At 37.7% G+C, this 27,676-nt stretch overlaps 1 long non-coding RNA gene across 2 annotated transcripts in view; it reads right to left on the reverse strand.

Moving 5' to 3' along the window:
- The window catches only part of LOC111095780, a 112,509-nt gene that overhangs the window by 60,866 nt on the left and 23,967 nt on the right, over positions 1 to 27,676 (reverse strand). For both annotated transcript variants that reach the window (XR_005359045.1, XR_005359046.1), the window contains exon 3: positions 2,816 to 3,041. This is a non-coding gene — a long non-coding RNA (uncharacterized LOC111095780). The remainder of the gene's footprint in view (positions 1 to 2,815; positions 3,042 to 27,676) is intronic.

Genomic DNA, 27,676 nt, shown 5'->3' on the forward strand with positions numbered 1-27,676 from the left:
CTGGTTCACTATATGAAGAAAAATAAGTTGGATCCCTACTGTTAGTCACTTGTTCAATATCTATTTCCCTCTTCTTTGCTGATTAAACTTTTATTTTATTTTGGGTGTCACTGTGTCAGGTTAAATTCTTGCTTCTGCTTTCTCCCTAAAAGCTTACCATGTCCATTGGCAGGCACATTTATGGCTAATGACACATACGCAAGATGTTCCTGGGAAAGATTATTCTTTCTGGGAAAAAGGAATGGAGGTACTTGAGAAAGCTTTTTCCCTTTCTCATACCTTCATCCCTTGAATGTAGACATAATATCTAAACCTCCAGCAGCCATCTGATAACCATGAAATGATAAACATGAAGTAAAGGTCAAAAGATTCACAGAGAAGCTGTCCTGACACTATTAAGCTGCTAAACCAACTCTATCAGATATTTATTTCCAATTCTACATAACTCTCCCCCATTTATTTATGAGACAAGCAAATATGTTTGTGAAGTCTAGATAGCTTCTGTGTTTTGGAGTTCAAGGGCCTACTGCTGATTATGTGGCCTCATGCTCCAGCAAAGCTGGAAAGCCCTTGAAATTCCAAAAACATGTGGTGGTTTGCAGTGGGGCAAAGAAAATATCTATTTCCTTACTATGTTCAATGTTAAATATAAAATGTTAATTGAGACATTTTCCTGAAACTCTTATTTTCAAATAAGCAGTAATTACAGGGAAGACAGTGTCCAGCTGAGAATAAAGTTACTGAATTCTAGAAACTGAGACTTTAGCAGAAGCACCTAAGTGAAGGAATGTTTAGTTTATTCCTCTTAATCCATGACAGATCAACTGGTTGAATGTAATCAATAACTATATCAACATCCTAAATAGCATAAATAATAGGGTATCTCTAGATGATATTTATTAAACTTTATATTCTGAAAAGACATGCTTTATTTTTCAAGTATCCATGGAACGGTCATATAGATTGGTTCTGAGTCCTACGTTATAAGAGGACTTTGCATAAACGTTGGTTGTGCAGGTTACTAAACTCTCTACACCTACTTGTCCAAAATGACAGCCACTCGACAGAGATGGTTATTTAAACTGAAATGAGTTTAAATTAAATAAAATTTATTGGCCACATATGGCTATTGGACAGCACAGATACAGAACCATTTCACCACTGCAGAAAATTCTCTTAAACAGTGTTCTTTTTGGTATGGAGACACAGCTGTAGGCTGGGACACCCCTCAGTCTATAATCTATATAAGGGTTTGATTGCCACTAGAAAGTAAGCTCCATGAAGGAAAAGATTTTTTCAAAGTAACTGCTCTATCTCTAATGTCAAGACAATAGCTTATATATACCTGGTGGTCAACAAGTAATTGCTTGGTGAATTCAGAGTTCTCAATTCAGTTAGGTATAATAGGCAATATGTTTTATTTTCAAAATTTCTTGTACTTTTCTTGGCCTTGAACGCTCAATCTGCCTAGAGCACACATAGAGTACACGTCTCCTTTTTTTTTCCATTCAATTCCTGTTTAAATTTTAGTCCAGTGTGATGACTTCTATAGTCTCATTAAAATGGAAAAGCTCAGTCTTTTCCCTCCTGTCGAGTTCTTCCCTACTGTGTTTCTCTCCTTAGTGTCTCCTTTCCTATTTACATGGAACACTTCATTTCTGACACTTCTAGTCACCAAATATGTGGAAGTTTGGCCCCCACTATAAGCAATTCTTTGCAACACCAACAATCCAACTCAATTCTGACACTATCTATATGGAGACACCACCAGATCCCACAGGTTAAGGGCTCAGTCCCACAAGACTGCCACCAACCCCCCCTACACACACACACACAGACACACCTTCAGACGCCAGCCACACATTCAGGTTATCACCTATACTTCTGAATAACTGGCTATAGGTTTGGAAGATCGAAACACCTCCTCCTTGAGTCTGATTAATTTGCTAGAGTGGCTCACAGAACTCAGGGAAATGCTTGCTTACATCCATCAGTTCATTCAAGGATAATGATTCAGGATACAGACGAACAGCCAGATGAAATGATACAAAAGGTGAGGCCCAGGAGGATCCCAAGTACGAGAGTTTCTATCCCTGTGGAGATGGGGCCTGTCACCCTCCCGGTACATGGATGTGATCGCCAACCCGGAAGCTCCCCAAACCCCATACTTCTGGGATTCTATGGAGGCTTCATCATGCAGGCATGATTACCTCTCTGGAGTGGGAGTGGGGCAGAGCTGAAGATTCCAAGCTTCTAATCATGGCTTGGTCTTTCTGGTGACCAGTCCCCATCCAGGTGACATCCAGCACGGACTCAGAGTCACCTCATTAGAACACAAGGTGTTCCTACTGTTCTCACCACTCAGGAATTTGCAAGGGTTTTTAGGAGCTCTGTGTCAGGAATAGGGTCAAAGACCAATATCTGAACAAGAGCTAGTCCTAAGTGCCCTATTCACTTAAGAAATGATGAGGGTTGCAGGAGTTCTGTGCCAGGAATGGGGGGCAGGAGTCAATATATATTCTATTATCCCCTACTCATCCACTGACTAAAATCTCAGTCTCATTCCGAAAAATATTCTGTAAATATAATAAAAAAATAAATTCAAATATTATCTTTATAGTCACCATGAAGTTTCTCTCCAGTTTCCAGGTAAGACACTCACTCTTGCCCACTCCCTCTCTCCCTCCCCATCCCCCTTCTTCCTTCCCTCCCTCCCTTCTCTCTCCTTCTCTTTCCTCACTCCCTACCCCTTACTATTGGTTCTCCCACTCTCACCTTCCCATCAGTAGGCAAACTCTGGTTGCCTCACCCTCACCTGTCTTGTTCAGGAGAGGAAGCAGCAGCAGGGGAGAGAGGAGATTCTGACTATGTGACTATCAGTCCGCTCAGAGTAGGCAAGACTCCTCTGATCTTGGTCTGCTTCTCCTACTATCTGTGGCCTTTATCAAAGTGATCTTACTGCATCGGGTTGCGCTGTTTTCCTGGGGTCTCACCTAAGCTCCTTCCATCCTGGAAGACATTCTTCATCCTCTTCCTCAACTCTAACAAAGAGAAAATCACTGATGTCACTAGGGCTTTTCTTTTCTTTTTTATTTTGTATATCTTTTATTGGAGTTCCGATTGGCCAACATATAGCATAACACCCTCATCCCATCAAGTGTCGGGCTTTTCTTAATAACTGCTTATTTTTGCTTCATGTTTCTAACCTCTTTATTTCTATGAAAACACTTTTTATACTTATCATGAATTCTTGTTCTACTCCACCAATTATTCCTCTTAGAATAGGTACTATATTGTTTGTGCATTCCCTTTGTTAATCCTTATGTAACTCTGCTGCTTGATTATTTTGTGAACTCGTATTCCTTTGACAATGTTGGCTTCCTTGGATGCTCAGAACAAGATAGTGGGCTCGGGCATATAATTTGGTATTGTTGACATACATATGATATTTAAAACCATGGAAATGGATGGGATCACCTAGGGAAAAAGTATATAGAGTGAGACAAGACGAGGATTATGATGGAGCTTAAAGGAATTCTAATGTTTAAAGGTTAAGGGAAAGCAGAGAATTTAGCAAAGACTACTGAGAGCCAGTGGGGTAAAAAGGAACACAAGCGAGGCTATCATGTTACAGACCCAAGACTGTTATAGTAAGGAGGCATAGGTATTGTGTCAAAGTCTTGTCAAATCTGTTTCAAGCAAGTCAGAAAGCGAAAAACCTGACTTTGCCAACAGGAACAGCTTTACTCAACCCTTTGGATCTCACGAAGTCTGTGGAGACATTCTTGTTACCGTTAGCTGGCACAAAGACAGACAGGAAACAGCAAGAGGCTATGCTTTCCACCTTAACACTACAGAGTGAATTCACTTATTCCACAGTACCTCAGTCACCACTCTGCTTCAGGAGGGACCGCCAGGCAGTCTACGATAGAAGCAAACACCCACCGTGGCCTTCTACTCACAAGTGAAAATAGGAAATTTTGGCCAGAGATCAGGTAATGTTTGATTGCCTTCTTGGCAGGCTGAACTTCAGAAGCAGGGAAACAGCCTCCTCCCAGGAGATGAGTTATGTCCCTGGCCACTATTTTACAGGCAGGCAGAATGTGGGAACTAGACTGAACAAACCAAACCAGCCAAGGGGTTCCAAACTATATCCTGCCAGGTTTTTAGGGTACTCTCCATATTCAATTCACGTTATAGATAGATCGGTGATGGATGGATGGATGGATAGATAGATGATAGATAGATGGATAGATGATAGATTGATTGACAGGTTTCTATCTGTCTATATTTAAGAAAAGAGCATGCATATACAAATATATTTTACTGTTTTTTTTTAAGATTGTATTTATTCATGAGAGAGAAAGAGAGAGGCAGAGACACAGGCAGAGGGAAAAGTAGGCTCCCTGAGGGGAGCCCTGATGTGGGGCTCATTCCTGGGACTCTAGGATTATGCCCCTAGCCCAAGGCAGACGCTCAATCTCTGAGCCACCCAGGTGTCCCTTACTCTGGTTTTTAATGCATAAGAGACAAATAAATGCAGTAAATAGTAGAATGATACTAGTTAGGTTTTGTGCAGACTTCAGTGGAAAATGTTCCTACCATCTCAAAACTGCAAGGTGAACTATTTAAAAGTGTGCATATCATTTGAATCACTTATCTTTGTGATTCAGGGATTTGTTGATAGAAGAACGAATAGGCCACTGGGGCAAACAATGCAAATATTACGCATAAAGGCTGATGTCTAGTAATTAAAATAGCCTTATTGTTCTAACTGAACTTTGTGCATATTGTTCAATTTTAAAGTAAAAAATGATTTACAATGACAAAATACAATTCTTATTCTTTTTTTTCTTTTCCATTGGGGTACTTTTCTTACCTTTATTTGTTGTTGTTTTACATTTTTACTGAAATAAAACAAACATACAAGGAAGATCATAAATCTTAAGCTTCATGAAATGTCATATAGAGAACACATTCATGTTACCATCCCTAGAACAAAAAATAGAACACTAGCAGCATTTCAGAAGCCCTTCATCCCATTCTTAGCCACTTGTGCCTTCGTCCTCCCCAAAAATAAATACAATTCTGACTTACTAATCTGACACCATAAATTCAGAGGGCCTATTTTTAAACCTTATATAAATGAAATAATACAGAATGGAATATTTTGAGACTAGGTTCTTTGGATAACATTGTATTTATAAAATTCCTACATTTTGTTATGTGTAATGATAGTTTATTCATTTTCAAAGATATTTAGAATTTATGAATATACCAAATTTATCTATTTCACTCTTAATGGACATTTTGGCTTTGTCTATTTTTTTATTATTATAAAGTCAATTTTGATCATTCTTTAGTAGTATTATAGTTCATAATAAATTTTTGGTTATAAGATGCACATATATTGAACTTGAGTGGATAATGACAAATAACTTTTCAAAGTGGTTGTATGGGCTACCCACAGCCATCTATAGATTCAGTGTAATCCCTATGAAAATTCCAATGGCATTTTTTGTAGAAATAGAAAAAAATCCTAAAATTCATAGGAACCACAAAAGACTCTAAGTAGCCAAAACAATCCTGAGAAATAGAACAAAGCTGGAGGCATCACATTTCCTTATTTCAAACCGTATTACGCCGCTATAATAAAACAGTGTGGTAGTGGCATAAAAACATACACATAGACCAATGGAACAGAATCGAGAGCCCAGAAATAAACCCACATATATATAGTCAACTAATATTAGACAAGAGGACCAAGAATACTCAATGGGAAAAGGATAGCCTTTTCAAAAATATGCTGAGAAAACTAGATATTCATATGCAAAAGAATGAAATTACACCATTCATAAAAATTAACTTGAAATGGTTTAAAGACTTAAATTTAAGACCTGCAACCATATGATTCTTAGAAGAAAACATACGGAAAAACTCCTTGGCACTGGTCTTCATAACATTTTTTTGGTATGATACCAAAAGCAAGTGGGACTACATCAAACTAAAAAGCTTCTGCACAGCAAAAGAATCAATAAAATAAAAAGTCAACCTACAGAAAAGGAGAAAAATATTTGCAAACTATATATCTGATAAGGGTTAATATCCAAAATATGTAAGAAACTCATTAAGTCAGGGCAATTGGGTGGCTGTGATTGAGTGTCTGCGTTTGGCTCAGGGTATAATCCCGAGGTCCTGGGATCAAGTCCCAGTAGGGAGTCTGCTTCTCCCTCTGCCTGTGTCTCTGTTTCTCTCTCTGTGTGTCTCTCATGAATAAATAAATAAAATCTTTAAAAAAACAAAAAAAAAAGAAAGGAACTCATATAACTCAATAGCAAAAAGAAAAAAATCTGATTTTAAAATGGGCAGAGGACCTAAAAAGACATTTTTTTCCGAAGACGTACAAATGGACAAAACATACATGAAAAGATGCTCTACATTACTAATCATTGGGAAATGCAAAAACCACAATGAGATATCACCTTACTTATCAGTAAGGTGATACTGGCTATTATCAAAAAACAAAATACAATATATGCTGGTGAAGGTGTGGAGAAAAGGGAACACTTGTGCATTGCTGGTGGGAATGTAAATTGGTGCAGCCACTATGGAAAACAGTACATGAGTTCCTCGAAAGATTAAAAATAGAATTACCATATGATCCAGCAACACCACTTCTGTATATATATCCAAAGAAAATGAAATCACTATCTCAAAGAGATGTCTGCACCTCCCTGTTCATCACATTCATAATAGCTATGACATGAGAACAGTCTAAGTGTCCATTGATGGATAATGAATAAAGAAAACATGAGATATTATATATAATATCATACATACAACATTATGATTTTAATTTGCATCTCTCTGATGACTAATGAGATCAAAGCTTCTTTTTGTATGTTTTAATGGTCATTTGTTAAGTACCTGGTAAAGACCATTAAGACCATTGCCCATTTTCCTATTGGATATCTGGTTCCTTCCTATTGATTTCTAGGAATTTCATAAAGACAGAGATATAGATTCCAGATATCAGTTCTTTGTCGGTTACTGTATATTTCATGTATCTTTTACTCTATCGTTACCTTTTCACTCTTTTGATGACCAGAAGTTCCTAAATTTTTACTATAGTCCATCTTACTAAATACTTCCTTTAAAATAAATTATTTTTGTGCCTTCTTAAAAAAAACGTTGTCTATCTCAAGGATAAAGATAATTCTCCTCTGTTGTCCTCTCAATGTGTATTACACTACCTTTTGCATTTATACATAAAATTTATCTAGAATCAATTTTTATGTGTGGTGAGAGACAGACTTTCATTTTAGTTTTTCCTTTTGAGGGGGCATGGGGAGGTAATAATGTTCCCACTCTTGCAAGAGTTTGAATGAAAATCACATGGCTATAATATATATTATCATTTAATGGGTGCTGAAATGAAATTCAAAGTGATGAAGTGATTTTCCCAGAGTCACATATCTATGAATAGGTCCTGGTAGCTATTGACCTAACTTCTAATTTTAAATCTCTTATCCCTCCTCTTTTCTCTTTTCTGTCTTCTTCAAGGGCCAGTGTCCTAATGTTCTTCTCACTACTTCAGCACTTAAAAATATTTTCTGTATTTATGTAAGGTATCATTGGTCACAGCTTAGTGTTATAATTCCCATAAGGATCTACATTTCATACAATCATTAAGTAAAAACTGGTGATGCTCTAAGATAGACTTTTGAGAGGCTATTGTTATGTGTGGAAGAATTAGGCAGGGGTGACAAGATGTTGAAAGGTCTTTCCTTGTTGATAAAGGCTCAAAGCTTAGAATAAAGGTAATAGAGGCCCACACATTCTAGAGGACTGCTACACACGAACAGTAGGACTTGCTAAATGTGGCCATACTGGCCCTACGGTCAACCCTGTCAAAAGCCTATGTAACATAAAGCTAGAGATTCATTGAACAAGGGAGTTCTTTGAAAATAATTCATAGAAGTAGAGAAATTTTATCATTTTTCCTTGGAAAAGAAAAATGGGATATTACAGATATTAATATCCCTACTATTATTATTAGGGATAATATTAGCTGTATTATCCCTACAGCTAATAATTATTGTTCTAGGAATCAGTGAGCACTCACTACATATTAAAAACTACACTAAGTTCCATAAAAATTTATCTCATTTAATTATCACAATATTCCTGTGAGGTGGAAACCCGTGCCTCTGTAAATTTTATGTCATAGATGCCTCTCTTACGTCACCCTGGTCCTGACCTTAGCTAGAAAAACATGAATACTATGAACAAGATCAAAATCCCACCTTCCACCTTTTCTCAGATTCTGTATACAATTTAGTTTCTACCAACTGGATCCCTTCAGTGATACTTAGAAAATGAAAGTGAGTATAGGTCATCTTTCTGTTGCTGTTCGTGCTGGCAGTTGAAGGCTTGAAAGTGTAAGAATCAAGATGCAGTAATGGTAGCCAAACATAGCATCTGTGGGTGTCAAGAGGTATTTGTGACAAAGACAGTGGCTTTCTGATCCTTTGATGGCAGATTTAGTATTGTGTCCTTGAGTTCAATGATTTCAACCCTTGACTCTATTGCTGCAGCAATTCCAATTATTTTGAAGAACCTAATTTTCCAGAGTAAGTCATCCCTTTCTGCCTAAGATACCCAGACTGGTTTCTGTTTTATGCATTGAACTCTAACAGCAACAAAAGGATTTTTAAAATGGCACTGGTATTTGATTTTTTTTTTTTTTGCTTTGCCCTAAAAGACACATCAAATCCAGTATCTAGAAAGAGTCAAGCCTTTCTAGAACTTGCTCTGTTATGAGCCAAGTTAGCTTTGGAGTGAGGGGCCAAGTGCTACCCACGCCCAGGCAGCGGTCGCTGGCACATGCTTAGCTTTTCATTAAAAGAAGCTGGGGGAAAGATGCCATCCTCTTGCTCTAAGATCACCCTGGAAACCATTCACTTTGTCATCATCACCAGTGCTATACATGCTTTCCCACTACTTCTCAAACTACTGATCTTTGGGCTTCTTTCTTGGTCATGTTTCTGATCCTTCCAGGGTCAGCTCTTAATGCTCCCTACTGGGCACCCTACTCTATACTTGACCTTAACTGTCCCTCATAATTCTACTTACTGAGCGTTTAATCACTGCTTCTGTAACACCCAACTCTACACTTCCTAGTCTTTATCCTGCCAACCTTCATGTTGAAGCAGAACACTTCCTCTTGCTATTTTTGATTTGAGAAGAAAAATCACTAGAAATGTGTAATATGTAACAAAACAGTGATGTTTTTGGCAGGACTTTGGCCTTCTCTCAGCATGATAATTTTTGCCCTGCAAGGCAGTTTAATCATAACCTTAATGATGTCTCCCCACTGCTTAATATGGTGCTGTTCTCGTCTCCAGAGTGAGGCGCAGTGTGGGCACGTAGGCACCCTAGGGCTGCTACATGTTTGAGTTGTCAAATTCAGCTCTTGGAAAGCTGTTAATTTCCTCTGAGGTAATTTGAGTGTGATTAAATTAAGCTGCCACCAGGTGGACATTGGAGCCTTAGTTAAGCCATTTTAATCTCAGTAGCTAGAGTCCCTGTAGGCATGATAAAATGAAGAAAGAATGTAGTCTGATTCCCATGTAATTTTGTTTAAAAAAAAATAAACAAAAGAGAAAAAAATAATAGTTTAACATACTGCTTAACCAGAATTAAAGTAGAGTAGTATAAAGACATCCTATTTATGTGTTTAACCAATATCTATTGAATATCTACTATCTGACAAATAACCCTCTAGAATCAGGAATGGGGCGAAGAACATGACGAACTAAGTACCTGATTTCATAGAGCTTACATTCTATGGGAAAAGGAGTGTAAAACAAGCAGCAAATAAAAATAAATATTTATCCTATATCACATGATAATATAACATGCAATATAATATATAGTGATATATTATGATATAATGATATAATATATATAGTATATCCAGAGGCATACCCACCCATTAAGACAGATTAAATCACAATAATAATCACCTAGATATTACTGACCTTCTCCCTTTATAGTATTTCCTCTTTTCCTAACCCCAAAGTATTTCTGGAATTTTTTAAGATATATCTTAGATATAGATAAATCTAATCACTAATTTCAGTCAGTTACCATGTGGTTCACACAAGCCACAGTTAATGTTTATTCTGAGTGCCCATCACCCACCAGGTACCACTGCTTCCGCCATACACATCTGCTTTTATCTTCTCCTGTTTATGGTCAGACACTTATTAAACACCTTTCATTGATCCAGCAGGCAATAAGACAACTGTCTTTATCCTCGTAGAGCTTATAAACTTGCAGTTAAGAAGGACGAGGAAAAGAAATATAATTGTGAATGAGTGTGGCTAAAGGAGAAGTATAAAATACTGTGGAATCACTTAGAAGAAGTTTAAAAAGATGTTCATAGGACAGGCTTTTGAACAACCTATGTGTAGATTGAGACTTAGAGGACTAATAGGGGTTAACTAGGTGAAAAATGTATGAAATAAAGTTCTCTGCAGAGGGAACAGCATACTCTGTAATCCTGAGACTTGGCACGTTCCAGGCAGAATGGTCTCCTGCCCTGCATTACTACCAGTGTCCCACAACACTCAAAACATGGACATTGGGCCAAGAAGAAGTAACAGGGACTAGATATACCTCCCACTTAAAACAACTAAAAATCAAGACAAATATATGTAGTAATGATCCTGAAGATATTAGACGTTAGGCATCAAGAGACACTGATTGCTGAGTGATGAGACATGAACAGAGTTAGCCCTATTATTGTCCCAGTCCACTGACTGAAGAGAGTGCAAGAGGAGAATCCCAGCAGAGCCCAGCACCCTCCTTGTACTAAGAAGATGGCACTGGAAGCCCAGAGAGGTAGAGGCAGCTAGAATTCAGCATGGCAGTGTACCAGTAAGGAGAGAGTTGCACAGAAAGAGAACCTCAAAAATCTCCAGATAATTTCTCTAAAGTATTCAATAGAATATGCTAAGTACATACATGTGAGGAAGCTATGTAAGATCAGAAAATAAGCAACCAAAATGATTATAAAGAACACAACATGATACTCCCATAAAGCTGGGAAAAATGCTTGTTCTTACCAGCAATAAGGGTAAATTTCATAGTTAACAGTGCATTGAGTAGAGTAGTCAGAATGGTTTTTCCTGAATGGTTGTGAAAGAAATCAGCCTTGGATTAAATGTTTTTCTGGTCCTGCTTAACAGAGATTAAATTGATATCTGAGAAGGCCAAATTGTTTCCAAGTATCTTAAAAAATCCCAAAACAAAACTCATGAATATTGATAAGGGTACAAAAATACCAAGCATCCAACAAGGTAAAATTCACAATATCTGGAACCTAGTAAAAAAATGACTAGACATGCAAAGAAGCAGTAAAACACAATCCATAATGAGAAAATTAATAAATCCAATCTGACCCAGAAATAAAAAAGATAATTGGATTAGTAGATAAGGACATTAAAACCATTGTTTTAGCTTTTTCCCATATGACTGAGAAACTAGATTTAAAAATTGACATGTGATATAGAGACATAAAAGGTATTTTTTAAAGGTGCAAATTGAACTTTTAGAGATAAAAAAACACAATGTTTGAGAATGAAAAGTCACAGGATGGAACTGATAGCAAATTAGACATTGCATAAAATACAAGCAAACTTGAATGTACTGCAATAAAACTATCCCAAATGAAAACAGAAAGAAAGGCTGGAGAAAAAAGAACATCATTTGGGAAATTTTCATGTGGTCCAATATGTAAACTTGGAGTTACCAAAGGTAATAAGAGATGGGAGGGAAAGGAAAAATTTTTCAAAAAATAGTGTCTAAAATTTTTTCAAATTTTATGAAAACTATAACCTCACCAAATCCTCCACAGTTAAGAGTCTGTTTCTTGGTCTGCCACTCTTTCTTTTTTCCCTTTGCCCATTTGTTTTGTTTCTTAAATTCCACATATGAATGAAATCGTATGGCATTTGTCTTTCTCTGACTGACTCATTTTGCTTGAGGTAATACTCCCCAGCATCACCCATGTCATTGCAAAAGGCAAGGTTTTATTCTTTTTATGGCTGAATAATATTCCATTGTGTGTATGTGTATATATATATACACCACATCTTTTTTATCCATTCATCAGTTGATGGACACTTGAGCTGTTTCCATAATTTGGCTATTGTAGATAAAGCTACTATAAACATCTGGGTGCATGTATCCCTTTGAGTAAGTATTTTTGTATTCTTTGGCTCTTAACTGTAGAGAATAAACTGATAGTTACCAGAATGGAAGTGGGTGAAGGAGTGGGTTAAATAGGTAATGGGAATTAAAGAGTATACTTGTGATGAGCACTGAATGTTGTATGGAACACTATATTATTCACTCTATTGTACAGTGAAACTAATATTACACTGTATGCTAACTAACTGTAATTTAAATTAAAACTTTTAAAAAAATAGGGCAGCCTGGGTGGCTCAGTGGTTTAGTGCCGCCTTCAGCCCAGGACCTAATTCTGGAGACCCGGGATCGAGTCCCACGTTGGGCTCCCTGCACGGAGCCTGCTTCTCCCTCTGCCTGTGTGTCTCCCTCTCTCTCTCTCTCTCTCTCTCTCATGAATAAATAAATAAAAACTTTAAAAAAAACTTTTAAAAATAAAAGTAGAACTACCCTATGATTCAGAAATTGCACTACTGAAAATTTACCCAAAGAATACAAAATATTCATTCAAAGGGATTCATGCACCTTTATGTATATTGCAGCATTATTTACAACAGCCAAATTATAGAAGCTGCCCAAGTGTCCATTGATTAAAAAAAAAAAAGAGTCTCAACAAATCCAAGCAAAAGAAATGTGAAAAAAAGACTACACCATGCCAACTTTCTTAAAACCAATGAGAAATAGAAATTCTAGCAGTCATGGAAATAATACATCTTATATACAGAAGAACACATGTCATAAGAATGGCAGATTACTAATTAAAAACAATTGAGGCCAATTTATTTTAAAGTACTGAAAGAGAAAAACTACATTTCTTTACCCAGTGAAATATGTTTCAGGGAGGAATGTAAAGTAAAAATTATTGTAGACATTTTTAAAAGCTGAAAGAATTAATTACCAGAAGACCCGTTCTATAAGAAAAATTGAAGAAGTCGTTTCAAGCAAACAAGTAAAAAAAAATGCAGATACTAAAATCATCAAAAATGTAAACTATGTAGGTATGTGTTAAGATAATTTTTCCATTCTTTAAATATCTTTAGGGGCACCTAAGTGACTTCCTTCAGTTCAGGTCATGATATCAGGGTCCTAGGATGGAGCCTTGCCTTGGGCTCCCTGCTCAGCCAGGAATCTGCTTCTCCCTCTCCTCTCCTACCCAATCCCATTCATGCTCTCTCTCTTTCTCATTTAAAAAAATCTAAATAAATAAATAAATAAATAAATAAATAAATAAATATCTTAATTTAAGATATAATTTATTTTTAAAAAAGATAATAATATACTGTGGATTTTATAACACATATAAAAGTAAAAAGTATGTAAAAAGTAGCCTAAAGGCCAAGAAGAAAGAAATGGAAATATACTGTTGTAAGATTCTTATATTATACATATGACATTATGTTGTAACTGGAAAGTAGACTTTGACAAGTTAAAGGTCCATGTAAGTAAAATAACACAGCAATGATACATAGCTAATAAACATTAAATACATATAGTATACTGTAACACATACACATATTACAACATGTCAAAATTTGTAAGATGCAGCTAATATAGTAATACATGGGAAATCTATAGCACTAAATATCCAACTCAGAAAAGAAAAAAATCCTAGGTCAATGACTTCAACCTCCACATGAAGAAAAAGAAGGGCAAGGATAACCAAGGAAACAAAAGAAATAAATTTATAAAGGTTGGAATGAAAATCAGTGAAGTAGAATACAAAAATGTAGAGAAAATCAACAAGATCAAAAGTGTAGGGCAGCTGGGGTGGCTCAGTGGTTTAGCGCCACCTTCAGCCCAGGGCCTGATCCTGGAGACCCGAGATCCAGTCCCGCATCAGACTCCCTGCATGGAGCCTGCTTCTCCCTCTGCCTCTCTCTCTCTCTCTCTCTCAAGAATAAATAAATAAAATCTTTTTTAAAAAGTGTATTTCTTGAAAAGGTCAGATTACATGTCTATCAAAATTATCATAAGGCAATATTATGAACAATTTTATGTAAATAAATTCAACAACCTAGACAAAACAAATTCCTTTAATGACACAAACTACCAAAACTCACTCAAGAAAAAAATTAGGTAACCAGAATAGCCCTGTATCTATTCAGGGATTGAATGTATAGTTGTGAACCTTCCCACAAACCTTCCCATTCCAAGCCCAGATGACTTCACTGGCAAATTCTATCAAACATTTAAGGAAGAAATAATATGAATCGTACACAAATTCTTCCAGAAAACTGAAGAGGAAGGACACTTCCTAACTCATTCTGAGTCACATTGTTCTGATACTAAACAGAGGTGTTAGAGAAAAAAAAAAAAAAAAGCCTAGCAATCAATATTCTTCATGAATTCTTTTTTTCAAGTTTTTATTTAAATTCCAGTTAGTTAACATATGGTGTAATATAAATTTCAGGTGTATAATATAGGGATTCAACACTTCCATGCAACTCCTGGTGCTTATCACCCACATGAACTAACAAAATTTTGATAAGCTTTTAATTTTTGGCCAATTGAATCTAATATTCTATAAGAAAGAATAATAAATCATGACCCCATGTGAAGTTTATCTAAAGAATGCAAGTTGGTTTAACATTTAAAAATAAATTAATTTAATTCATTATATTAACTAAACTAAAAAAAGTCATCCTGATAGAGATTAAAAATACTTTAAAAAAATCAACATTCATTTCAGGTAAGAACTTTCAACATGCGAAGGATACACAAGAACTTCCTCAGCCTGGTAAAGAGCATCCACATGAAACTAAAGCCTATATCAGGTTTAATAGTGAAAGACTGAATAGTTCTTTCCCCTCTAAGATCAGGAACAAAGTAAGGAGGTTCACTCTCACCACTTATATTCAACATTGACTGGGAGTCCCAGAAAATACAATGAAGCAAGAAAAAGAAAAAAATATCCAAAACACCAAGGTTCAAAATGAAAGATTGTTTTTATGTATGTCTTTATATTATTGTCTGTGTAGATAGAATCTACACTAAAGCTATTAGAACTAGCAAAAGCAAAAATTGAATTTATCGATGTGGTAAGACATAAGGTTAATATGCAAAAATTAGCTGTATATATACTATATGCTGGCAAAAGAAATCAGAAGTTGAAATTATAAAAGATGCCATTTATAATAGCATTAAAAATAAGAAATACTTATGGATAGATTTGATGGAAGATGTGCAAAACTCAAACACTGAAAACCACAAAATGTTTCTGAGAGACATTAAAGGAAACCTAAACAAATTGACAGGTGTGCTATGATCACGAACTGGAGACTCAATATTGTTAAGATGTCATTTCCTTCCAAATTGAGATTTAATGCAATCTCAATCAAAGTCACATTAGTTTGAAGACATTGACAGGCTAATTCTAAAATTCACATGAAAATGCAAAGGTCCTAGAATAGCAAAACATCTCTGAAAAAGAACAGAGAAATCTTGAACTACCTGCCTTCAAGAGATATTTTATCACTACAGTAAGCAAGAGAGTATGGCATTGCCATCAAGAAACACAAATAGAGCAATGGAATAGAATAGAGTGTCCAGAACTCAATCCATATATATCTTGACAATCAATTTTCTACAAAGGTGGAAAGACAAATTTAGTAGAAAAATGATTGTGTTTTCAACAGACTTGCTGAAACAATTGGATAGCCATATGGGGAGGGGGAGGTTAATATAGATTTTAATCTATATCCCACACCACATAAAAAATGAACAATGGATTATGCACCTAAATGTAAAACTAAAATTATAAAACTTCTAGAAGAAAATCTTTGTGACCGTGGTTTGGACAAAGATTTCTTAGATGCAACACCCAAAACATGATCTGTACCAAAAACAAAAGCAAAAGATAAACTGGACACTTCATCAAAAGTAAGAACTGTTGCTCTCTCCAAAAGATTCTTTTAAGAGAATGAAAGACTGGGAGAAAATATTTGCAAATCATATATCTGATAAAGAATGTGTATCCAGAGTACATTAAAAACACTCATAAAATTCAACAATAGATAAGGTAAAAATAAACAAACGACCCGATTAAAAATGAACAAAAGACTTAAAAGGTTCTTCACTAAAGATAATAGCAAAAATGTACAGGAAAGGATGTTCGCAGGATTAGTCATTAGGGAAATGCAAATTCATACCCTGAAATAGCACACCACACAGATATTAGAATGTCTCAAATTAAAATGACTGACCTTACCAAGAGCTAGTAAAGATACAAAGCAAATGGAACATTCGTATAGTGCTGATGGGATTATTAAAAAGGCACAACTACTTTAGAAAACAATTCGGCAATTTCTAAAAAAAGTCATATAACTGACACTCCACTCCTAATTATATATCCAAAAGATATGAAAGTATGTGTTCATACAAAGATTTAGGTGCAGATATTTGTATTAGCTTTTTTTTTTTGTAATAACGCAAATCAACAAAAAACCCATGTGCACATCAACAGGTAAATGGATAAATAAATTATAGTATATCCATACAGTAGAATATTACTCAGAAATAGAAAATGCTTTAGATGCATAATACATTCAACAATGTGAATGAACTCTGAATACTTATGCTACTTGCAAAGTCCAGAAAAGAAGAATAAAAAGTGTATTATCCTATTTCTAGAAATTTCTAGAAAATGCAAACTCTGTAACTACAGGAAGCAGATTAGTGGTTACCTGAGGATAGGATGTTTAGGAAATTTATGAGGGAGGGATTAAAATGGAGCATAGGGACAGTTTTGGGGTGATGGATATGCTTATTATCTTTATGGTAGTGATATTTTCATGGATATATACATATACAAACATCATATGCATATATATAATTTTCTCAAAATGAAATGTACAGCCTATTATATAATAGGCTCTCAATGAAACCATTTTAAAAAATACTGCAAAATGGTCTGAGGGTATGTGGCAAGAGCGCTCTACTCCAATTTTATTTATTTTTTTAAAGGTTTTATGTATTTGAAAGAGAAAGAGAGCATGCACACATGTAAGGTGGGGAAGGGAGGGGCAGAGGGTGAGGGAGAAGCAGACTCCTCGCCAAGTAGAAAGCCCAATGTGGGGCTCCATCTCAGGTCCTGGGATCATGACCTAGCCAAAGGGAGCCACTTAAGTGACAGAGCCACCCAAGTGGCCATCTACTCTCATTTAAGAGTAGATTTGGTCAGAGTGATACCAAAGCCATGCCACTAGTGCCTCCAAGTCATAAAGAATTATGAGATAGCTTTCTGTTTTTACTTCTGTATAGTCACGTCTCTTCCAAGAACCCAGCACAGGAACTGGGGACAGGGAGAGTGTGATTTCTGCTTCCTAAAAATCCAAGTGGCAGTAATTCTGTACTCAGAATTACTCTCCTTTTGGATCCTGTGGTTCCCTTTTACAATAGATCAAGTTTATAGGCCAGGCTCCCTTTCCCTAAGGATGAGCACCCTCTTGGCAACCCCTAGAATTTCTTACTCCAAGCTACAACTGATACTGATAGATTCTTAAAAAAAAAAAAAAAGGCTTTATTTATTCATGAGAGATACAGAGAGAGAGTCAGAGACACAGGCAGAGGGAGAAGCAGGCTCCTTGCGGGGAGCCCGATGTGGGACTCCATCCGAAGACCCCAGGATCACAACCTGAGCCACCCAGGCATCCTGAAAGATTCTTTACTAGCTTGCCAAACATCAAATGACTTGTCTGAACTCAAGATAGGACTCCTACCATACATATTTAAAGGGAAATGCAATTAAGGCAAAAATTTTAAAAAATAGAAATAATTACCCACTTAATTTATCAATCATTGCTTAATCTACCCCTGGTTTTCCCTGCAGATTCCAGTTGAATAATTTGTTCAGCTCAGCTAAATTTGTATACCTCTGTGAAAGCCCCTCTGTGGAAAGATGCACAATTTTTCATTTTCAGGCATTTTCAACAGTTTGTCTCTGCCGCCTTTCTTCTATAGAGCCTTTAATTGTCCTGACAAGAGTGTACAGTTTTAGAAGGCTTTTGTTAAGGATCCTTGCCTAAGTGCTCTGAGACCTGGGTTATGGAAGGCTAGGATGGAATCCCGACGAACAATGAAGAACGGCCCTTTGGGTATAAAAGGGAGAGAGCAAGAGGATAGGCCATAGTGAGCACTGTCTTCAAACACTTCTCTTCTCTCAACATCCTAATAAAGTGAATAAAGATGTATTCACGCCCATGGAAATCTCACCTTGCCTCAAGAACACCAAGGTGTATGTAACAAGCAGAGAGCAGGGATTCATTGCTCTAGTTAACCACTTGCTAATTCCCCTGTTCCAACTAAGCAGCGAAGGGAACACAGACTCTTAATCATGGGCTATAATTCTTTCTTATAATCTCAAAGTCTGCCATTAGTCTTTTTAGTATAAAATTCTGATTACATGCAGATATCAATAATATCAATCCCATACCAACCAATAACCTTAACCCTTTATAGAATTGAATGTGCTACCCACTACGGAAAACATCCAGATCCATCGAAAATTCTGTTTTAGTCTGTGTTAATCTTTTATTCTTTTCCACGGTTTTTTCACCCTGGAGATCCCATTGGCTTCAGTATCTAATATAAATCTGCTGTGCCATGAACAGCCTGAAGTATGTAAAGTGCTTTCTCAGTTAATCCTACCACTTGCAGCAATTTGAGTTCACTTCTTTCCTTGGGTGTTTCTGACTTCCCCAAACAAACACAGACCCACAACCCTATCCTAATTCCACTTCTCTTCACCTTCCTAACAGTTCTAACAGCTTGACCAGTCACCAGCAGTGGATCACCCTTCATCCACCAACACAGCCAAAAGCTCAATAGATAAAAGAGAAGTATATCATAATATAATACCATCGCCATCTCTTCTTATGTGCATTCCTTTGGACAGAGGGGAAGCCAGCCTCCGGTTCTTTCCTATAACCTACACCCCACATGGTTCCCAGCAGATATGGGCAATTTCTGTACATTGCTTAAGTTTGTTTTTAAAAATTATAATTGCAGTTACCTGGCAGTGTTTATGTTTTGGCTTCTTTTGAAAAGTTATGTCCCTTTTCTAGTTATAAGTTCAAGCTTCTATGACTTTAAAACACATTTAAGCTGAGAGTGAATGTATTATGAAACCAATATAGGGGCACCTGGGTGGCTCAGTGGGTTAAGCATCTACCTTCAGCTCAGGTCATGATCTCAGAGTCCCAGGATTGAGCCTTGCATCAGGCTCCCTGCTTCTCCCTCTCTCTCTGCTTCTCCATCCTGCTCATGGTCTATATCTCTCTCAAATAAATAAATAAAATCTTTAAAAACAAACAAACAAACAAACATAAACCTTAGGAAGGTAAGAGAACTTCTGAACTTTTATTTATGAAACCTCAAAATTAACCCACAGTTTAGTTAAGTAGCACATGAAGCTGTGAGCTCTTCCATTCTTGGGTGTCCTGAGCACTGTGGAACAAGCAGACTTGCCTTGTTCTAGTACCATAAGGACTCTGGTTCCAAAATTCTAGCCTTAGAGTCTTGGCATTCAAGAAAATTTCTTGAAAATATAGATGTTTAAAATTGAAAAGATTTTCCTTTTAGAGTTCTAGAGCCACGTTTGGATAATTATTGTCATCGAATACACAAGGATCTTAGTGAGGTTGTCTCTATGTCCAGGACAAACTTTGAATTTGAACTCAGGAAATGTGTTGCCATAACTGACTTATTTAACTCTTTGGTCTCTATACAGATAAAGCCAAAGTACACGTATACTTTACTTTTTAAAAGTACTTTGGGACACGTGGGTGGCTCAGTTGGTTAAGTGTACGCTTGACTTCAGCTCGTTATGATCTCAGGGTCGTGGGATCAAGCCCAGGTCAGGCCCTGCACTCAACAGGGCATCTGCTTGAGATTCTCTCCTTCTCTCACTGCCCCTTTCTCTATCTCACTAAAATAAAGAAATGAATCTTTAAAAATAAATTAATAAAAGTATTTGAATTTAAGTCTCGCCTCCAGGACGTTTCAAAAGCAGATATTCTTTCCAAAGTCCCCTTAGTCTTCTGCTATAGATTGTTGGCTTGCTTTGTGGTTTAACAAAACTATAAGGTATGTGTAACACCAGGGTGCAAATTGTTATAACTGAAGAACATGACTGCATTTAGTCAGAGAAAGTTGAGAGAGAATTCTCACGTGGGAAATAGAAACTACTTCATACCTCTGAAACCTGGAAACGTTTTAATGGGAATTTTCTGTGGAAGCTTACTTCAATTGGTGCCTCAGGGTTTGACGGAATGCATTCATGACAGTAATTCAAGAGACTACACATTCTCCCTTAGGTCTCTGAAATGTGTGAGTCTCTATAATAGGTGCCACCTAAACTCAAGTGATCTTGAAGTGACCTGCATTGAAGAGCTTTACTCAGAAATAGTGATAGCAGTGAGGAAAACTGATCAGATTGTCTTTCTCTAAAGTTTACTCTGGTATGGAGAGCTTTAGTTGATCAGTAGTGCAATTCAAAGGAATAAGCAGATGCTTTGACCCAGACACCATGGAGTCTGTAAGATCAAGATAAAGAGAGTAACCAGTCCTCAAAGCACCTCCCTATCCTGATGCACTCCCACTGCCAATCTCTTCATATCCACACAATTAATTCTCTTTTTCTTACAGTACCTGAATGAGCCTCTTTTCACCATTGTATGAACACAAAAAAAAGATACAGAAGAAGAAGAAGAAGAAGAAGAAGAAGAAGAAGAAGAAGAAGAAGAAGAAGAAGAAGAAGAAGAAGAAGAAGAAGAGCTTTTAAGGTCAACCTTATTTACACATGAGGCAACTGAGGCACAGGGAAGGTTAGGAGCTTCCCCATGGTCATGTAGATGGGCAACTGAAGAGCTGAGATTGAAATGCAAACAATCTTGCTACAAAACCCACATTATTTCACATTTAACTTCCATACTGAACAATGAGATGAGTAAAGTTTTAATGGTATAGACAAGAATCAAAGAGGGAGAAGGAAGAAAAAGAAGGTAAGAGAGAGGAAGGGACATGTCCAACGTAGGACGGAAGAATTTGTAAGATTAGGAGTAAAAATCAGGAATTAGATTTGATAAACCAAGACCATCCAGGGATAGGGAACAATGCACAAAGACATAGAAGCCAAGAGTAGATAGGACATGTCCCAGAGACAGAACAAAACCACCGAATTAAAGTGACACGCTTACTTGGGGTAAAACTAGACCTTGTGTTTAGGCTGAAGAACCCCTGCTTCATTTTATCTTGTCCCCTCTAATTCCTCCACCATGTCCCAGAATGTGCATACCTAATTTCCCATGGAAGCTTCCCCACCATGTCATAGTTCACTAGTAATGAGAAGAATGCCAATAATCAATAAAGACCACTGTATAGGTCTTGGTGAGCAGGACCTAACAGAGAAGGGATACCAGCTCACCACTCTCTCCTGCGTTAGCAGGGAAGCTAGATCATGTCTCCCATATTATTGAGAAACTGGTAGATTTATAACTCTTTTCTCTCTTCTGAATCTTTATCAATGTTTAGCTTGCAAATAACATCCAACAGCCCTGGGGACACCTGAATGGCTCTGTGGTTGAGCGTCTGCCTTTGGCTCAGGTCGTGATCCCTGGGTCCTGGGTGGAGTCCCACATCAGGCTCCCCAGAGGGAGCCTGATTCTCCCTCTCCCTGTGTCTCTGCTTCTGTGTGTCTCTCATGAATAAATAAATAAAATCTTTAAAAAATAATAATAATCCAGGGCAGCCCGGGTGGCTCAGCGGTTTAGCACCGCCTTCAGTCCCAGGCGTGATCCTGGAGACCCAGGATTGAGTCCCACATCGGGGTCCCTGCACGGAGCCTGCCTCTCCCTCTGCCTATGTCTCTGCCTCTGTGTGTGTGTGTGTCTCTCATGAATAAATAAATAAAATATATTTTTTAAAAAATCCAACAGCCCTGGGAATCATGTTATCACCTCGTCTAGAGTGAGTATAACCAAAATTGTAAAAAAGCAGGATTGTTCTGGTCCATTCACTGAATATTAGGATATAGAAAACTCAAACCAGATGAAGATTGAATAAAATGAAATATTAAAGTGCTTGGTATAATGGCAGGCACATAATAAAGCTCCAAACTGATGACTGCTATTAACAACAGTAGCTATATAATGAATTCAACTCGTGAAATAATCACCTATTGTAAAATATCAACATTTTAGCATCTAGCCATGGAACATCAAAGTTCTTAAGGAAAAATAACATTCAGACCACTCATGGACAGAGACTTAATCGCTTCTACCGTACTCAATTCCTAGCCTTTAAGATCCATTCTGATGCATACACTTAGGATGGTACTCATGACAGCATCTTCTGCAGCCCCCTAAAATTATGCCTTGGTGCTCTGGCTCATACCCCAGGTTTATCTGGCACAGATGAGTCACTGCAAAAAATCTATTTGGTCTCAAACTTAGAGAGCTCTTTCTTTCCTACCTGTTCTTTCTCTAATCATAGGATTCAATTCTTGATTCCCTTTTAATAAGGGATAGTATGGATAAAGCATGAGCTTTCAGGTAAGACAAACCTAGATAAATGAATTGCACTAAGGAGGATCAAGATCAGCAGGACAACAGAGGATTCCACTTGGGTACAGGTGTAGTAATTGCTTTAATTTTATCTCCATATGCTATCAAACGTTACACACCACCATTAAGATTCTAGATCTTCTATGAGAAACCAGTGCAAGTTCTACTGGGGGGACTTGTGAGGTCATCGAAGAAAGAGCTTTCCTTAAGAAAACTGGACACATCCACAATCCTCTGATCATATGCTTTTTGGAGTCCTACAACTGCAGAAGACTCCTCTCAAGCCTTGTGGAAGAGGGGGTCCCAGAAGTCCTGGGCTATGTTGTGCTTGAACGCTCAGGGCCAAATTCCATTTCCAACAGAGGCTTGGCTCCCAGCATTTGGCCCTGCTCCCCTGCTCTCATAGCTCAAGCTTTGAAGTGGCCAGAAATACCTACAAGTGTCACACATATGGCTGCACTGATTACCACTCTCTGCATTGGGGATTCCGGCTGTGGAGTGGGAAAATAAAGGGCACATGATGCTGAGGAGACATGAAGTAGAAATCTGTGATTTCCATATGGACAATGCCAGGGCTCCAGAGGCCTTTCATCAGGCTTTTATAAATTAATGATCAGCATTAAGTCAACAGGATTTGATGGGGTGGCTGTTCTCCAGGGTGGAACTGGGTAAGTTATAATTCATGAAGTCTGTTAGATGTGCAGGCCTCTGACAAGTTCAAGAAGAAAAGGTAAGGAAATGCAGTGATCAAGGACTTTAAGGCAGGAAGAGATGGCATCAAGAGAATGAGCAGCTGTGTCCCATTTCCTCTGATGACACCATCAGAAGGATTGGGCAGATTCACCACAGGAGGGCTCAGGTGAGTCTAACCCAGCAACCCCAGCAATCCCACAGCTTCCGTATGCCTCACCATTTTCGTGGCTTCATTGACGCCCCATTCATTGCATCTCTCCTTGTAGTGATCCCTGATGGCAAGGAGGTGAAAGGCATCCAATAGTGAGGAAATGTCAAGAAGAAGTCTTTCATTTTCATGTGAACAGTTTCCAGGACTCCGGCAAAACTCTCCTTCAGACCCCATACATCCATCCCCAGCATCACTTATTTCTCTTTGGAAATGCCCAGCAACTGGCAGGTGCTCTAGCTCAACCCATCAGGATGCTGAGTTCTCATGCCACCTCACCATCTACCAGCTTCCTTCCACCTGACAACTCCATGCTCATGCAGTAATAACCAGCTGTCAGATTGGGTTTTACCCTGGTTATAAATTAATCTCTTTTAATTGGTTTTATTCCAGTCAAATGTGGCGAATGGGGCAAGGGATGGATCCCAGGAGGATTTCAGAAAAGCATTTTATTTTACTCTATCACAGCATCATAGAAGAGTTACAATAAAATAAAATGTGGACGCCCCCACTCTCCTGCCCGCCTATGTCTCAGAGTAATAAACTTTCCATTTCAGTGGGGGAATGAAGCTATTTGTCAGTTCCAATGTCAAGAATGGATGCAATTTGAATTCTCCAGCCATTTATTTCAACAATTCTCTATTCTACAGCTGAAATAACTTAACATAAGAAATAGCTGTTCACTCTATGTAAAACTTGCAAACCTGATTCCACAAGGCATATTTCTAAAAAATAATGAATCTGGAAGGACTGTTGAGTAAGACGCCCCATCCATCGTGGTGTGATGGTAATGCCTGAGTCCACCGGAGCACTTTCCTCCATCGTCCTGGGCTCAGGAGAAATATCCCAATGGGCCAATCTCTTCACTTCCCTCTTCATTACCATCATCATAATTGCTGCCGTTTTCTCATAAACATTCACGATTCATCATCTTTCCTCTTTAAACCTGATGCATTGATGACACCCAAATGGCCCTGAATGTGAAGCCTTCAATGACTGAGACATGGAGAAAAATTAGAAATAATGATAAAATTTTTCATTTCACCTCTGACAAGTCCCTACTGCAGGCAGCTACAGAAGACAAACCTGAGCTGCAGCTTGCAGCAAGAAAATGACTTTGTCTGGATGATAATGTGAAGAGGAGACTCCTGGGAAACCTGTTGATAGCCAGCACAAATCTCCCATGTTCAGTCTGTCCTGGGGTTGAGCACCAAACCTTGATGTTTGGAAGGATTTTCACTTCTTCATCTGTGCCCCCCCACCCCCACACACCCCGCTAACCAAGGTGAATATGAAAAGGTAAAGACTGACAAGAGCCTAAAGAATATGGTCTAAAAAAAAAAAAAGAATATGGTCTAGTAACAACAAACAAACAAATTTTTAGCTTCTCATTAAAAATAATAGCTGGTGCACCTGGGTGGCTCAGTGGCTGAGCATCTGTCTTTGGCTCAGATCGTGATCCTAGGGTCCTGGAATTGAGTCCTGCATCCAGCTCCTCACAGGGAGCCTGCTTCTCCTTCCGCCTAAGTCTTCGCCTCTCTGTGTCTCTCATGAATAAATAAACTCTTTTAAAAAGATAGCAAACATTTATATATTCTATAGCATTTGCTATGTACCAGATTCTAAAGTATTTTACATACATGGCTTAGCCCTTATTACAATCCTAGGAAGTAAATACTATCACTATCTTCATGTGAGAAAACTGAGATTCAGTGACATGGCCAAAGATGGAGAGTTTTCAAACTGTGGCAATGAAATCAGTTCTAGGTACCATCCCCAGAGCCTGTGCTCTTAACCAGCACACTATGTGTCCTCTCTTAAAACTGCATGTTCCTGAAATTTCCAGAGGGCATTTTTTGAGAATTTGGTCTTCCTGGCAATGACTTCAGTGAGGTTCTGCCTAAAGGTAGAAGACAATAAATTCCCAGTTCCTCTTCCAGCATCATTGTACCTATACATGTTTAAAGCTGCTTTCCAAATTCTATAAAACAGAAAAAGACCAGTCCTTTTTCTAGTATGCTTGTGTTCTTTTTCTTTGGGTAAAATGATGGGAAAAAAGAGCGGGACCAGGGAGGAGGGTTAAAAGCCAACAGAAACAGAAGAATCCAGAAAGAGAAGCATCATGCATGTTAAGAAGACAATGGGGAAAAAAGTCTCTGCAGGATAAAATTCATGAAGGAAAATATAAGGAGATGTAGTTAGGTGAAAAGATGAACTGGAACAAGTTACATAAGGCCATAAACATCAGAATAAAGAGTTAGTTAGGCAATGTTTTTTTTTTTTTTCTGTGGGACCAGTGGAGCAGGAGGAGGAATGGACAGGACTTGGTGATCCTCCCGACACTCAGAACTGTCCTCCCAATGTCCTTTCCCTTTGTTCTCAGAGACTTTGTCATCTCTTCTGTTTCCCAGAGAAATCCACAAGACATAACCTAGGTCTCCAGGATCCCCTCTTACAAGGCCAGGCTACTTGTTAAGGAAATTTCCCACAGCTATTTGCTCTGGGAGCCAATATCCACAGCCTGCTGCCTGTCAGTCATCAAAGGCTTCTGTCCTTCACAGAGAACTTACTTCTGTGGATCCTCTTTCACCTCCCAAGGAGCCCCAAATGTAAACACTGTGAACATTCACAAATCTCTCTCTCATTCTCATTCTCTCTCTCTCTCTCTCTCTCCACACACACACACACACACACACACACACAATCAACTCCAAAGACCTCTTTTATCCATGGAGTTATTAGTTAATCAACTGCTAGGGAGGAATATACAGTGCAACATGTCTCTTAGCTGAGTTAAGTCTTTCTATTTCCATCCACTTAATTCCTTTTCAGAGGTTATCAATCACCATGAAAGTCTACAGTTTTGTGGGGGAGAAAAAGGAGGGGCCTCATTGTCACTCCTATTTTCCCAGGATTTGGTCATTGGTAGTCAGACCAGGTAAGAGGAGGTGAAGAGGAATCAGGCACAAAGATGGGGTGGTGTGAGGATATCACGGTCTTTCAAAGATGGAGAAATAATGAGCATGTCACTGCCTGCCAAAACTAAAGATAATAAAGCCTCAATCAATCAGGGCAATAATAACCTAAATCCTCAATTAGAGGATTTTTTTCCCCCATTTTTGGCATGAAAGGCAAATAATCAAATTTCAGATTCATGTCAGAGATACATTTTTGGAAATCTATGTCAAGAGATTGAGAAGACAAGCCAAAGACTAGAAGAAAATATTTTAAAAGATATATCTGATAAAGGTCTACTGGTCAAAATATACAAAACTCATAAAACTCAATAAGAAAATGAACAGCTGATTAAAATATGGACAAAAGACCTGAAAAGACACCCCACCAAAAAGATATGACAAATAATGCATATGAAAAAATGCCACACATCATATGTCATTAGGGAAATGCAAATCAGAGCAACCATGAGATATAGGCCTATTAAAATGACCAAACTTCAGGCCAGTAACAATATCAAATGCTGGGGAGGATATGGAGCAACAGAAACTCTCATTCATTGCTGATGAGAATGCAAAATGGCATAGCCATTTTGGAAGACAGTTTGGCAATATAAACATACTCTTACAACATGATCCAGCAATCATACTCCTTTGTGTTTACCCAAAGGAGTAGAAAGTTTGTGTTCACACAAAGACTTGCACACAGATGTTTATAGCAGCTTTATTAATAATTGCCAAAGCTTGGAGGCAGCCAAGATGCCTTTCACTAGGTAATAGATAAATTGTAATACATTCAGAAAATAAAGTATTATTCAATATTAAAAAGAAATGAGCCATCAAATCATGAAAAGAAATAGATGAACCTTAACTATATATTACTATATGAAAGAATACCAGTCCGAAAAGTCTGTATACTATATGAAGGCAACTACAGGCAGTCCCTGAATTACGATGGTTTGATTTACACATTTTTTACTTCGTGATGGTGCAAAAATGATGCGCAT

Source organism: Canis lupus, chromosome 5 (genome assembly GCF_011100685.1).
Source record: "Canis lupus familiaris isolate Mischka breed German Shepherd chromosome 5, alternate assembly UU_Cfam_GSD_1.0, whole genome shotgun sequence".
NCBI classification, from domain to species: Eukaryota; Metazoa; Chordata; class Mammalia; order Carnivora; family Canidae; genus Canis; species Canis lupus.